Source organism: Enhydra lutris, unplaced genomic scaffold, assembly GCF_002288905.1.
Source record: "Enhydra lutris kenyoni isolate GAN:26980312 unplaced genomic scaffold, ASM228890v2 scaffoldscaffold67, whole genome shotgun sequence".
Lineage (NCBI taxonomy): Eukaryota > Metazoa > Chordata > Mammalia > Carnivora > Mustelidae > Enhydra > Enhydra lutris.
Genome location: NW_019154151.1, coordinates 5,179,497 through 5,195,759, shown reverse-complemented (window position 1 = coordinate 5,195,759; position 16,263 = coordinate 5,179,497).

Here is a 16,263-nt window from a genome sequence, read left to right as displayed (position 1 = left end):
TCAGACCAATATCACTGAAGAATATGGATGCCAAGATTCTCAACAAGATCCGAGCTAATAGGATCTAATAGTACATTAAAAAAATTATACACCATGACCAGGTGGGATTTATCCATGCAATGCAAGGATACTTCAACACTCACAAATCAATCAATATGATAGAACAAATCAGTAAGAGAAGAGAGAAGAACCATATGGTCCTCTCAATTGATGCAGAAAAAGCATTTGACCAGATACAGCATCTGTTCCTGACTAAAACGATTCAAAGTATAGGAATAGAGTGAACATTCTTCAACTTCATAAAATATATCTATGAAATATAACCCTCAGCAAATATCATTCTCAATGGGGAAAAGCTGAAAGCTTTCCCTCTGAGATCAGGAACACAATAAGGATGTCCACTCTTGCCACTGTTATTCAACATATTACTAGAAGTCCTAGCAACAGCAATTAGACAACAAAAAGAAATAAAAAGTATTCAAATTGGCAAAGAAAAAGTCAAACTCTCTCTCTTAGCAGATGACACAATACTTTACATGGAAATCCCAAAAGACTCCACCCCAAACTACTAGAACTCATACAGCAATTCTGTAATGTGGTAGGATATAAAATCAATGTACAGGAATCAGTTGCTTTCTTATACACTAACAATGAAAATATAGAAAGGGAAATTAGAGAATCGATTCCATTTACTATACTACCAAGATACCAGGGAATAAACCTAACCTGAGAGGTAAAAGATCTGTACTTGAGGAGCTACAGAACATTCATGAAAGAAATTGAAGAAGACATAAAAAGATGGAAGATCATTCCATGCTCATGGATCGGAAGAATAAACGCTTTTAAAATGTCTATACTACCAGAGAAGAAGAGTCAATGGTGGAGGAGTAGCAGGCTGAGATGACATCAGACAGCAGGAGATCAGCTAGATAATTTATAAAACCATTCTGAACACGTACAATTCCAACAGGTGATTGAAGAGAAGAAGAGCAGCAATTCTAGAAACAGAAAATTGACCGCTTTCTGAAATGTAGGACCTGTGGAGAAGTGAATCCAAAACGATGGGAAGATAGACCGCAGGGGGAAGGGGCAGGCTCCCGGCAAGCGATGGAGCAACAGAGCACAAAATCAGAACTTTTAAAAAGTCTGCTCCACTGAGGGACATGGCTCCAGAGGCTAAGCCGGGTGGAAGCCCACATGAGGAAAGCGTGGTCTCAGGTCCCATGGGGTCACAGAAGGATCAGGGGTGTCTGAGTGTCACAGAGCTCACAAGTATTAGAGCAGGGAAGCCAGCTAAGAGACGGAGCCCAGGAGTGAACTCTCAACTCGAGGTTACCTTAAACCGTGATCCGTGGTACAGTCAGGCCACTGCTCTTTGAGTAGGGACCCCACAAGATCCAGAGAGAGCTCACTGGGAGAGCACAGGGATCTGCTGGTTTTGGAGATATTATGTGGGGCTGTGTGCCAGAGACAGAGACGCTTGGACACAGGCTGGGTAAGCTCAGAGCACAGCTGGAAGCAAGGGAGATGGAAGTGATTGAGCACTTTCCTCCAAGGGTGCACTGAGGAGAGGGACCCAGAGCTCTTGGCTCCCCCAGACTGGAGATTGGGAGGCCACCATTTTCATTCCCGTCTTCCAGAACTCTACAGAAAGCGTTCAGGGAACAAAAGCTCCCAAAAGCAAACCCGAGCAGGTTATTTAGCCCTGCCACTGGTTAGGGTGGTGCAATTCCGCCTCAGGCAAAGACACTTGAGAAATACTACAACAGGCCACTCCCCCAGAAGATCAGCAAGAAATCCAGCCAAGACCAAGTTCACTTACCAAGAAGAAGAGCGGAATTCCAGAGGAGGAGAAAGCAAAACATGGAATTCATGGCTTTCTAACCATGATTCTTTAGTCTTGTGAAGTTAATTAATTTTTTTAACTTTATTTTTTTCTTATGCTAATTTTTAAAAAATTTTACTCTTTCTTCTTTTAATGTATTTAACTAGATTATCTTAAACTTTCATAAAAAAATCTTTTTGAACTTTCATTATTATAGTCATATTTTATCCTTCATTGTATCTTTCTTTTTTGTATACACATAGGGTTTTTTCTTCTATAAAAATTGGGAAACAACTTCTAATAGATCAACATATACCCTAAATCTAGCACAGGGCTTTGTTTTAGTCTCCAACCTGAGCAAATTTTCTCCACTTTCTTTTTCTTTATTCTTCCAAACAACTTATCATATCAACTCCTTTTTTATAATTTTTTAAATTTCCAACTTTATAGTCATATTCCATCCCTTCATTGTGTTTACCATTATTATTAAAAAGATTTTCATTCTTTAAAATTCTGAGAGGTAGTTCCTTCTAAGAGACCAAAGTACTCCCAAAATTAAGTGGGTGACTCTGTTCTATTCACCAGTCTAATATATATATTTTCTTTTTTATATTTTTTCTTTTTTTTTTCTTTTTTAATTTTTTTTTTCTGAACTTCTTTTTATCCCCTTTGTTCCCCACACGATTTGGGGTCTCTTCTGATTTGGTTAAAGCACACTTTCCTGGGGTCTTTGTCACCCTTTTACTATTTTATTCGCTCCTTCATATATTCTTATCTGGACAAAATGACAAGGCAGAAAAACTCACCACCAAAAAAAAAAAAAAAAAAAAAAAGAACAAGAGGCAGTACCAAAGGCTAGGAACCTAATCAATAAAGACATTGGTAATATGTCAGATTTACAGTTAAGAATGACGATTCTCAAGGTGCTAGCTGGGCTCAAAAAAAGGCATGGAAAATATTAGAGAAACCCTGTCTGGAGAAATAAAAGCCCTTTCCAGAGAAATAAAAGAACTAAAATCTAACCAAGTTGAAATCAAAAAAGCTATTAATGAGGTGCAATCAAAAATGGAGGTTCTTGCTGCTAGGATAAATGAGGCAGAAGAAAGAATTAGTGTTATAGAAGACCAATTACAGAGAATAAAGAAGCTGAGCAAAAGAGAGACAAACAAATACTGGACCATGAGGGGAGAATTTGAGAGATAAGTGACACCATAAGAGGAAACAAAATTATAATACCTGGGATTCCAGAAGAAAAAGAGAGAGAGAGGGGAGCAGAAGGTATATTGGAGAGAATTATTGCAGAGAACTTCCCTAATATGGCAAAGGGAACAAGCATCAAAATCCAGGAGGTGCAGAGAACCCCCCTCAAAGTCAATAAGAATATGTCCACACCCCATCACCTAATAGTAAAATTTACAAGTCTTAGCAACAAAGAGAAAATCCTGAAAACAGCCTGGGAAAAGAAGGCTGTAACATACAATGGTAAAAATATTAGATTGGCAGCAGACTTATCCACAGAGACCTGGCAGGCCAGAAAGAACTGGCATGATATATTCAGAGCATGAAACAAGAAAAACATGCCTCCAAGAATACTATATCCAGCTAGGCTATTATTGAAAATAGAAGGAGAGATAAAAAGCTTCCAGGACAAACAAAAACGGAAAGAATTTGCAAACACCAAACCAGCTATACAGGAAATATTGAAAGAGTTCGCCTAAGCGAAGAGAGACCCTAAAAGTAGTAGATCAAAAAGGAAAAGAGACAATATACAGTAATATTCATCTTATAGGCAATACAATGGCACTAAATTCATATGTCTCAATAGTTACTTTCAATGTAAATGGGCTAAATGCCCCAATGAAAAGACACAGGGTATCAGAATGGATTAAAAAGAAAAAAAAAAAAAGACAAAACCCATCAATATGCTGTCTACAAAAAACTCATTTTATACCTGAAGATACCTCCAGATTTAAAGCGAGGGGGTGGAAAACAATTTACCACGCTAATGGACATCAAAAGAAAGGTGGGGTGGCAATCCTTATATCAGATCAATTAGATTTTTAAGCCAAAGACTATAATAAGAGATGAAGAAGGACACTGTATCATACTCAAAGGGTCTGTCCAACAAGAAGATCTAAAATTTTTAAATATCTATGGCCCTAACATGGGAACAGCCAGATATATAAACCAATTAATAACAAAATCAAAGAAACACATCAACAATAATACAATAATAATAGAGGACTTTAACACTCCCTTCACTGAAATGACAGATCATCCAAGCAAAAGATCAACAAGGAAATAAAGGCCTTAAATGACACACTGGACCAGATGGACGTCACAGATATATTCAGAACATTCCATTCCAAAGCAACAGAATACACATTCTTCTCTAATGCACATGGAACATTCTCCAGAATGGACCACATCCTGGGTCATAAGTCAGGTTTCAACCGGTACAAAATATTGGATCATTCCCTGCGTATTTTCAGACCACAATGCTCTGAAGCTAGAATTCAATCACAAGAGGAAATTTGGAAAGAACCCAAATACATGGAGACTAAACAGCATCCTTCTAAAGAATGAATGGGTCAACCAGGAAATTAAAGAAGACTTGAAAAAATTCATGGAAACAAATGATAAGGAAAACACAATGATTCAAAATCTGTGGGACACAGCAAAGGCAGTCCTGGGAGGAAAATATATAGCAATACAATCCTTTCTCAAGAAACAAGAAAGGTCTCAAATACACAACCTAACCCTACACCTAAAGTAGCTGGAGAAAGAACAACAACAAAAAAAAACCTAAACCCAGCAGGAGAAGAGAAATCATAAAGATCAGAGCAGAAATCAATGAAATAGATACAAAAAAAAAAAAAAACCACTAGAACAAATCAATGTAACTAGGAGCTGATTCTTTAAAAGAATTAATAAGATTGATAAACCCCTGGCCAGACTTATCAAAAAGAAAAGAGAAACGACCCAAATAAGTAAAATCATGAATGAAACAGGTGAGATCGCAACCGACACCAAAGAAATACAAACAAATATAAGAACATATTATGAGCAACTCTATGCCAGCAAATTTGACAATCTGGAAGAAATGGATGCATTCCTAGAGACATATAAACCACCAAAACTGAACCAGGAAGAAATAGAAAACCTGAACAGACCCATCACCAGTAAGGAGATAGAAGCAGTCATCAAAAATCTCCCAACAATAAAGATCCCAAGGCCAGATGGCTTCCCAGGGGAATACTACCAAACATTTAAGAAATAATTAATTCCTATTCACTGAAACCATTCCAAAAAATAGAAATGGAAGGAAAACTTCCAAACTCATTTTATGAGGCCAGCATTACCTTGATCTCAAGACCAGAGAAGGATCCCATCCAAAAAAAGATTTACAGACCAATATCCTTGAGGAACACAGATGCGAAAATTCTCACCAAAATACTAGCCAATAGGACTCAACAGTACATTAAAAGGATTATTCACTACGACCAAGTGGGATTTATTCCAGGGCTGCAAGGTTGGTTCAACATCCGCAAATCAATCAATATGATACAATACATTAATAAAATAAAGAACAAGAACCATGTGATCCTCTCAATAGATGCTGAAAAAGCATTTGACAAAGTACAGCTGCCTTTCCTGATCAAAACTCTTCAAAGTGTAGGGATAGAGGGTACATACCTCAATATCATCAAAGCCGTCTGTGAAAAACCCACCATGAATATCATTCTCAATGGAGAAAAACTGAGAACTTTTCTGCTAAGGTCAGGAACATGGCAGGGATGGCCATTATCACCACTGCTATTTAACATAGTACTTGAAGTCCTAGCTTCAGTGATCAGACAACAAAAAGAAATTAAATGCATCCAAATCAGCAAAGAAGAAGTCAAACTATCACTCTTTGCAGATGATATGATACTATATGTGGAAAACCCAAAAGACACCACTCCAAATCTCCTAGAACTCGTACAGGAATTCAGTTAAGTGTTGGGATATAAGGTCAATGCACAGAAATCAGTTGTATTTCTTTATACCAACAACAAGACAGAAGAAAGAGAAATTAAAGAGTCAATCCTATTTACAATTGGACCCAAAACCATAAGATACCTAGGAATAAACCTAACCAAAGAGGCAAAGAACCTATACTCAGAAAACTATAAAGTAGTCATGAAAGAAATTGAGGAAGACACAAAGAAATGGAAAAATGTTCCATGCTCACGGATTGGAAGAACAAATATTGTGAAAATCTCTATGCTACCTAAGCAATCTACACATTTAATGCAATCCCTAACAAAATCCCATCCATTTTTTTTTTCAAAGAAATGGAGCAAATAATTTTAAAATTTATATGGAAGCAGAGAAGACCTCGAATAGCCAGAGGAATAATGAAAAAGAAAGCCAAAGTTGGTGGTGTCACAATTCCAGACTTCAAGGTCTATTATAAAGCTGTCATCATCAAGACAGTATGGTACTGGCAAATAAAAAAGAAAAAAACAGACACATAGATCAATGGAACAGAAAAGGAGCCCAGAAATAGACCCCCAACTCTATGGTCAACTAATCTTTGACAAAGCAAGAAAAAATGTCCAACGGAAAAAAGACAGTCTTTTCAACAGATGGTGTTGGGAAAATTGGACAGTCACATGCAGAAAAATGAAATTGGACCATTTCCTTACACCACACACAAAAATAGACTTAAAATGGATGAAGGACATCATTGTGAGAAAGGAATCCATCAAAATCCTTGAGAACACAGGCAGCAACCTCCTTGACCTCAGCCACAGCATATTCTTCCTAGGAACATTGCCAAAGCCAAGGGAAGCAAGGGCAAAAATGAACTATTGGGACTTCATCAAGATCAAAAACATTTGCACAGCAAAGGAAACAGTTAAAAAAAAAAGAAAATTGACAGAATGGGAGAAGATATTTGCAAATGACATATCAGATAAAGGTCTAGTATCCAAAATCTATAAAGAACTTATCAAACTCAACACCCAAAGAACAAATAATCCAATCAAGAAAGGGGCAGAGGACATGAACAGACATTTCTGCAAAAAAGACATCCAGTTGGCCAACAGACACAAGAAAAAGTGCTCTGCATCACTTGGCATCAGGGAAATACAAATCAAAACCACAATGAGATATCACCTCACACCAGTCAGAATGGCTAAAATTAACACATCAGGGAATGACGGATGCTGGCGAGGATGCGGAGAAAGGGGAACCCTCCTACACTGTTGGTGGGAATGCAAGCTGGTGCAACCACTCTGGAAAACAGCACGGAGGTTCCTCAAAAAGTTGAAAATAGAGCTACCCTATGACCCAGCAATTGCACTACTGGGTATTTACCCTAAATATACAAACATAGTGATCAGAAGGGGCATGTGCACCTGAATGTTTATAGCAGCAATGTCCACAATAGCCAAACTATGGAAAGAACCAAGATGTCCATCAACAGGTGAATGGATAAATAAGAAGTGGTATATGTATACAATGGAATACTATGCAGCCATCAAAAGAAATGAAATCTTGCCTTTTGCAATGACGTGGATACAACTACAGGATGCTATTATGCTTAGCGAAATAAGCCAATCAGAGAAAGACAATTATCATAAGATCTACTGATATGAGGAAGTTGAGAGGCAATGTGGGGGTTTGTGGGGTAGGAAAAGAATAAATGAAACAAGATGGGATCAGGAGGAAGACAAACCATAATAGACTCTTAATCTCACAAAACAAACAGGGTTGGCAGAGGGAGGGGGTAGGGAGAGGGTGGTGGAGTTATGGATATTGTGGAAGGTACGTGCTATGAAGTGTGTGAACATGGTGATTCACAGACCTGTACACTTGGGGCTAATAATACATTATATGTTAATAAAAAAAGAAAAATTATAAAAAATAAAATAATTTTAAAAATATAAAAACGAAAAGAAGACAACAAAAAGAAACAAAAGACATTCAAATTGGCAAGGAAGGAGAAACATTTTCACTATTTGCAGTCTACATGACACTCCGTTTAGAAAACACAATAGAATCCATCAAAAAATTGTCAGAACTGATACAAAAATTCAGTAATGTTGCAGGATACAAAATCAAGTACAGAATTCTATTGTATTTCTATACAACAATAATGAACAATAGAAAGTGAAATCAAGGAATCAATCCCAGTTACAACTGTATCAAAAACTGTAAAAGACTTAGGAATAAACCTAACCAAAGAGGTAAAAGATCTATACTCTGAAAACTATAGAACACTTATGAAAGAAATTGAAAAGGACACAAATAAATGGAAAAACATTCCATGCCCATGGATTGAAAGAAGAAACAGTGTTAAAATGTCTAAACTACCCAAAGTTACATTTAATACATTTAATACAACCTCTATCAAAAATACCACCAATATTTTTCACAGAGCTAGAACAAACAACCCTAAAGTTTGTATGGAACCACAAAAGAACCTGAAGAGCCAAAGAAATCTTAAAGAAAAAAAAAAATAATATAGGCATCAAAATTCCAGACTTCAAGCTATTCACAAAGCGGTAGTCATCAAGCAGTGTGGTCTTAGCACAAAAATAGACCCATAAATCAATAGACAAAATAGAAAACCCGGAAATGAACCCACAACTACATGGTGAATTAATTTTAGACAAAGCAGGAAAGAATATTCAGTGGAAAAAATACAGCCTCTTCAAGAAATGACGTTGGGAAAACTGGGCCAAAAATGCTAAAGAATGAAACTGGACCACTTATTTTTTTTTTTTTTTACAGCATACGGAAAAATAAATTCAAAATGAAAGACCTCAATGTGAGACAGGAAGCAATCAAAATCTTAGAGGAAAACATAGGCAGTAACTTCTTTGACATCAGCCTTTGCAAATTCTTTCTAGATATGTCTCATAAGGCAAGGGAAACAAAAGCAAAAATAAATTTTGGGATTTCATCAAAATAAGAAGCTTCTGCAGAGTGAAGAAGCAATCAACAAAGCTAAATTCAACCTAGAGAATGGGAGAAGATATTTGCAAATGACATATCTGATAAAGGGTGAGTATCCAAAATACATAAAGAATTTATAAAACCCAATGCCCCAAAAAAACCAAATAAAACAGTTAATAAATAAGCACAAGATATGAATAGACATTTTTCTAAAGAAGACACAGATGTTTCAGTCCTGGTAGGTGATAGGTTTCCAAGAAGGCATCCGTTTCTTCCAGGTAGATTAATTAATTGAGATATAGTTATTGACAATGATTTATCATAATTGTTTCTATTTCCTTGTTGTTGATCATGATCTCTCCCCTTTCATTCATATTTTATTAATTTGGGTCCTTTCTCTTTTCTTCTGGATAAGTTTGGCCAGTGGTTTATCAATGTCATTTTTTTTTTCAAAGGACCAGCTTCTCGTTTCGTTGATCTGCTCTAGTAAATTTCTGGTTTCTATTTCAATGATCACTGCTCTAATCTTAATTATTTCTCTTCTTGTGCATGGCATAGGGTTTGTTGTTTTTTCTCCAGTTTTTTGAGGTGTAAAGTTAGCTGGTGAATTTGGGACTTTCTATTTTTCTGAAGGAGGCTTGAATGGTTATGTTTTTCCACATTAGGACTGCCATTGCAGTATTCCAATAGTTTTGGACCAATGTGTTTTTATTCTCATTGGTTTCCATGAATTATTTAAGTTCTTTAATTTCCTTATTGACCCAAACATTCTTCAGGAGGATGGTCTTTAGCTTTCAAGTGTTTTAATTTTTTCCAAAATTTTACTGTGACTGAGTTTCAGTTTCAAAGCATTTTGATCTAAAAATATGTAGGGAAAAATTTCAATTTTTTGGTATCAGTTGAGACTTGAATTGTGACCAAGCATATGGTCTGCTTTGGAGAAAGTTCCGTGTACACTTGGGAAGAATGAGTATTCTGTTGTTTTAGGGAATGTTCTGTGTATATCAGTGAGGTCCATCTGGTCAAGTGTGTCATTCAAAGCTCTTGTTTCCTTGTTGATTTTCTGCTTAGATGATCTATCTGTTGCTGAGAGTGGAGTGTTGAAGTCTCCTACTATTAATGTATTGTTATCAATATGGCTCTTTATTTTGGTTAACAGTTTGTTTATGTAGTTGGCTGCTCCCATGTCAGGGGCATACATATTTACAATTCTTAGATCTTCTTGCTGGATAGACCCTTTAAGAATGATATAGAGTCCTTATGTATCTCTAACTGCAGTCTTTAGCTTATAATCTAATTTGTCTGATATGAGAATTGTTATCTCAGCGTTCTTTTGAGGTCTGTTGACATGAAAAATGGTTTTCCATCCCTTCACATTCAGTCTGGATGTATCTGTAAGTTCAAAATGAGTATCTTGTAGACAACATATGGCTAGGTCCTGTCTTTTTATCCAATCTGCAACCCTGTGCCTTTTCATGGAAGCATTTAGGCCATATATATTGAGAGTGATTATTGAAAGATATGATTTTGTTGTCATCATGTTGCCTGTGAAGTCCTTGTTTCTATACATTATCTCTGTAAATTTCTGTTCTATATCACTCTTGGGGTCTTTCTTCTTTGACAAAACCTTCCTTAATCTTTCTTGCAGGGCTGACTTAGTGGTCACATATTCTTCAGCTTCTGGCAGTTGTGGACGCTCTTTATCTCTCCAACCATTCTGAATGACAGCCTTGCCAGATAAAGTAGTCTTGGCTGCATGTTATTCTCGCTTAGTACCCTGAATATGTCTTTTCAGCCCTTTCTGGCTTTTCAGGTATCTGTGGACAGCTTTGACATTATCCCAATGCACAGCTTTGACATTATCCCGGCGCTCCTTCCTCTGTATATAAGTAATCTCTTCCCCCAACTGCCCTTAAGATGGTTTCCATTGTTCTAAGATTTGTGAGATTTAATATTACATGCTAGGGCTTTGGTCTGTTTTCCTTGATCTTGAGAGGAGTTCTTTCTGACTCTAGGACACAAATCCTAAAATTTGTATGGAACCAAAAAATACACCAAATCACCAAAAAAAAAAAAATGTTGAAAAAGAAAAACAAAGCTGAGAGCATCACGTTGCCTGATTTCAAGCTATATTACAAAGCTGTGATCACCAAGACAGCATGGTACTGGCACAAAAACAGAAACATAGACCAATGAAACAGAGTAGAGAGCCCAGATATGGACCCTCGAATGTACAGTCATATAATCTTGGACAAATCAGGAAAAGAATATCCAATGGGAAAAAGACAGTGTTCAATAAATGGTGCTGGGAAAATTGGACAGTGATATACAGAAGAATGAAGGTCCACCACTCTCTTTCACCATACGCAAAGATAACCTCGAAATGGGTGAAAGACCTCATGTGAGAGAGGAATCCATGAAATCCAGGAGGAGAACATAGGCAGTAACCTCTTCGACACTGGCCACAGCAACTTCTTTCAAGACAGTCTTCAAAGGCAAGAGGAAAAAAAAGCAAAAATGAACTTTTGGGACTTCATCAAGATCAAAAGCTTCTGCACAGCAAAGGAAACAGTCAACAAAACAAAGAGGCAACCCATGGAATGGGAGAAGTTACTTGCAAATGATACTACAGACAAAGGGCTGATATCCAAGATCTATAAAGAACTTCTCAAACCCAACACCCCAAAACACAAATAATCAAGTCAAAAAAAAAATGGGCAAAAGACAGGAACAGACACTTCCCCAGTGAAGACATACAAATGGCTAACAGTCACATGAAAAACTGTTCATCATCATTAACCATCAGGGAAATTCAAATCAAAACCTCACTGAGATACCACCCTACACCAATCAGAATGGAAAAAATTGACAAGGCAAGAAACAACAAATGTTGGAGAGGATGTGGAGAAAGGAAAACCCTCTTACACTGTTGGTGGTAATGCAAGTTGGTGCAGCCACTTTGGAAAAGAGTGTGGAGGATTCTCAAAAAAATTAAAAATAGAGCTCCCCTATGACCCTGCAATTGCACTACCTGGTATTTACCCCAAAGGTACAGATGAAATGAAAAGAAGAGGCACATGCATCCCAATGTTCATAACAGCAATGTCCACAACAGCTAAACTGTGGAAAGAGCAGAGATGCCTTTCAACAGACAAATGGATAAAGATGTAGTCCATATATACAATGGAATATTATTCAGCCATCAGAAAGGATGAATACTCAACTTTTTCATTAGCATGGATGGGACTGGAGATTTTGCTGACTGAAATAAGTCAAGCAGAGAATCCAATTATCATATGGATTCACTTACTTTGGAACATAAGGAACAGCATGGAGGACATTAAGAGAAGGAAGGGAAAAATGAAAGGGAGAAATTGGTGGGGGGGGGACAAACCATGAGAGACTTTGGACTCTGAGAAACAAACCGGATTTTAGAAGTTTGGTATGTGGGGTCAGGGGTTGGCCCAGTGATGAGTATTAACGAGGGCACTTGGGATGCTTGGCTGGCTCTACTGGTTAAGTGTCTGCCTTTGGCTCAGGTCATGATCCCAGGGCCCTGGGATCAAGTCCAGAATCAGGTTGCTTGTTCTGTGGGGGGCCTGCTTCTCCCTCTGTCTGCTGCTCCCCCTGCTTGTGGTCTCTCTCTGTCTCTCTTTGACTAATAAATAAACAAAATCTTAAAAAAAAGAAAAGGAAGGCATGCATTGCATGGAGCTCTGGGTGTTATATGTAAACAATGAATCTTGGAACACTACATCAATAACTAATGATACTGTATGGTGACTAACATAACACAATTTAAAAAATAAAGAATTGTTTGGCATTCCAATCACCATATCAACTGACAAAATCAGTCCTTTTGTTTGTTATTTTGAGGAAATGCTTTATGTAAGGTATTATGTCTTTGAGCCAACACATTTCTTCTATTCTTGAATATTCATAATATGCTGTTGTGAATTTTCCCTGGGGTTTTAGGATGTGCTGAGGATAAAGTTGTAACACTGCAGAATATGAAATAAAAATAAGTGTATATGTTATCATCTTATAGTTTTCAAACTTGCACTACTAATTGTATTTATTGTCCATAAATGGCTTACTTTCTTATTCTATTAGTCTTGAAGTTGTTAAATCCTAGTATCATAGAAGGTAGTATGTATCAATATATTCATCCCAGAGGAAAAATAACCCATATATAATGATTCCTTGTAAGTTTGCTGACAGACTATTCTTTAGCTTTTCATTATGTTTGGATTCTGATGATGCCAATCTATCCCTACAGCTCCAAGGAGAAGAGTACTTTCTTAAATGGGGTCAAGATATAAGTAAAAGTTCTCTAGAATCTCAGATTGCATAAGTGTGAAAGTTTTAAGACAATTAAATATCACTTTGTGCCATTTTTAATACTGGCATGGGAAAATGGAAAAAAAAAAGGTTACCTAGAGAAGGTGTTTCACTTGACCTTATTAATACCTATTCTCCATTAAAACTGTTCTGAGATATTGATCACATAAAGTATGACTTAATTACCATGGTTTTTGCTTATAACTTACAGAATGTTTCAACAATATAAATGACATTTCTGATCAACTTGAATAATGTTGCTAAAGCATGGAAAGGTATATATGAAGTCAAATACCATTGTAGGAATAGATTCTCAAGACATCAGTAAAAAGGAAAAAAAAAAGAATAAAAAGATTCAGAATTTCATGTCAGAATTCAGACCCATGTGATTATATGCATTTGATCCTGGTAGGTGATCAAATTATTTATTTTACATTTCTTTTTTTTTAATTTTATTTGTTTATCAGACAGAGAGAAAGAGACAGTGAGAGAGGGAATACAGGAAGGGGGAGTGAGAGAGGGAGAAGCAGGCCTCCCACCAAGCAGAGGTCCAATGTGGGGCTCAATACCAGCACCCTGGGATCATGACCTGAGCCAAAGGCAGACGCTTAATGACCGAGCCACCCAGGTGTCCCTTATTTTACATTCCCAAGATAAAATTAATGGCCTTTGAAGGATTCCAACTTGTGAATGACCATGTCAATATTTTTCTCACTTATGAAATACAGCTGTGTGGTGAAAGACTCTAACATTTCCAAAAACTAAAGAAAGCTCATGTGTACCAATAATAATCTACTTATAGAAAATGCAATATCTTATTTTTTTGATATACAGCATACAGTGTAAGAGTAAATGTCATGCTGAAATAAGTCCATATTTTCACAAATAAAAGTATATTTCTAATGATATTTTAGACCAGCAGCATTGAAGTTTTGAATGCACCATATTTTGTGCACTCTAGAATCAAAACACTAAACACATACATATATCTAAATAGCAGAGAGAGAGATGGATTATTTTAGCCAAATTAAATTTAAGTTCCCTACTCCAATGGAAGTCAGTTCGGTGCTCATTTTTTTGAGCTGTAATTTGATACCTATAGCATTTTCACTTAAATTATTTGAAAGTTGACATGTAGAAACTTTCTTGTTAAAACTGTGAAACGATGGCTCCTGGGTGGCTCAGTCAGTTGAACATCAGACTTGATTTCAGCTCAGGTCATGATCTCAGGGTCATCAGATGGAGCCTCAGGTTGGGGGGGAGTGTCCATACTCAGCGGGGAGTCTACTTGAGAATTTCTTTCTGCTTCTTCCTCTGTCCCTCTCCTCACTTATACGTTCTCCCTCTCTCTGTCAAAATTAATAAATAAAAGTCTTTAAATTTTTTTTTAAACCTGGTGAAGCTAGGTTCTGTGAGTTCACACTAAGAAAAGGTTAATTGAAACTAAAAAATCAAGGTGGTGTGTGGCTGGCTCAGTTGGAAAAGCACGAAACTCTTGATCTTATTATTATGAGTTGGAGCCCCACGTTGAGTGCAGAGATTACTAAAAATGAATAAATGAATAAATACAATTTTAAAAAAGAGGTGAAAGTCAAAACAATAAGGCTTAATTAAACTTTTGCAGGAAATATGGAAATCACAAATTAAGAGGGCCCTGTGAAGAAAGTAAATCCTTTACCACTTGAGGATTTCTCTTTTCCTTCTTCAAATATTTGAAGCAGGGTCAATAAAAAAGGATTTCTCACTAAGATACCTTATTGTTTTTAAGTGTTGGATAAAAGTTCCATTGTAACTGAGCATCAAAAATTATCAGATAGATTTGTAGATGCTAGTGATTGATATTCCATATCCTGTAAAATGTTGTGTGAAAGACAATTATTATTATGAAACTACCTTACAATATTTTTTTAATCTCTGATAGCATTGTGTATATCATTTTGTAGTTTCAGCTTCCTCAAAGTAGCAAGATGTAGGCTTCCTATTTTTCCATATATTCAAATAGGGCTTTCTAACATTAACAAAACTACTAAGAATGGTCTGTCTCAGGGGTGCCTGGGTGGCTCAGTGGGTTAAAGCCTCTGTCTTTGGCCTCCCCTCTCTCTCTCTGACTGTCTCTCTGCCTACTTGTGATCTCTGTCTGTCAAATAAATAAGTAAAATCTTAAAAAAAAAAAAGAATGGTCTGTCTCAACCCATCAGAATTACAAATTGTTTTCAAGACATTTTGTGCAATGCCATGATAGAAATTATCTAGAATATTATCATGGTTCAAAGTGCCCTGATATTTTCAAAATGTTCTTGGAAACATTTTTTGAGCCCCAACTTCTGGTTTCATTAATTCTTAGTGGAGGAGCATGCATGTCTACATTTTGAGTTGCCATTGTTTTAGGAGTCATTAACCAAAAATAACTGTAGGTTCTCTGTATAGTAAGACTACCATATTTTATTTTCACTGGGTAATTATTAAAATTATAAAGATTCCATGGCCAAACTGAGCCAGATTAAACAATTTCTTCAATACTTATAAAGTTTAAGGACACTGATTGGAAACTGAACATCTCTCTGGTTATTAAATATTTTTTCTTCTAGATATTTATCAGTTATTCCATTCTTAATTTTGAGCATACTGAATTTTGTTCACTAGGTAATTAGTTAGCTTAGTGTGCTAAGCATGTTTTACTTTAAAGCATGTTTTAAGCTTTGTTAGGGCAGTTGAAAGGTTGTGTTTGTTCTAAAGTTGAAATAGTCTTATGACTTAGATGTGCAAATAGGTATTTTCAAATTTTTTTCATTTAAATTCCAGTTAGTTAACATACAGTGTAATGTTAGTTTAGGGTATAGAATTTAGTGATTCATCACTTACATACAACACTTGGTGCTCATCACAAGTGCACTTCTTAATACCCATCACCTATTTAACCCATCCCACCTACCATCCCTCCAATAACCATGTTTGTTCTCTATAGTTAAGAATCTGTTTCTTGGTTTGCCACTCTTATTTCCCCTATGTTCACTTGTTTTGTTTCTTAAATTCCACATATGAGTAAAATCATATGGTATTTGCCTTTCTCTTACATAATATTCTCTAGCTCCATCCACGTCATTGCAATGGCAAGATTTCATCCTTTTTACGACTGAAGAATATTCCAT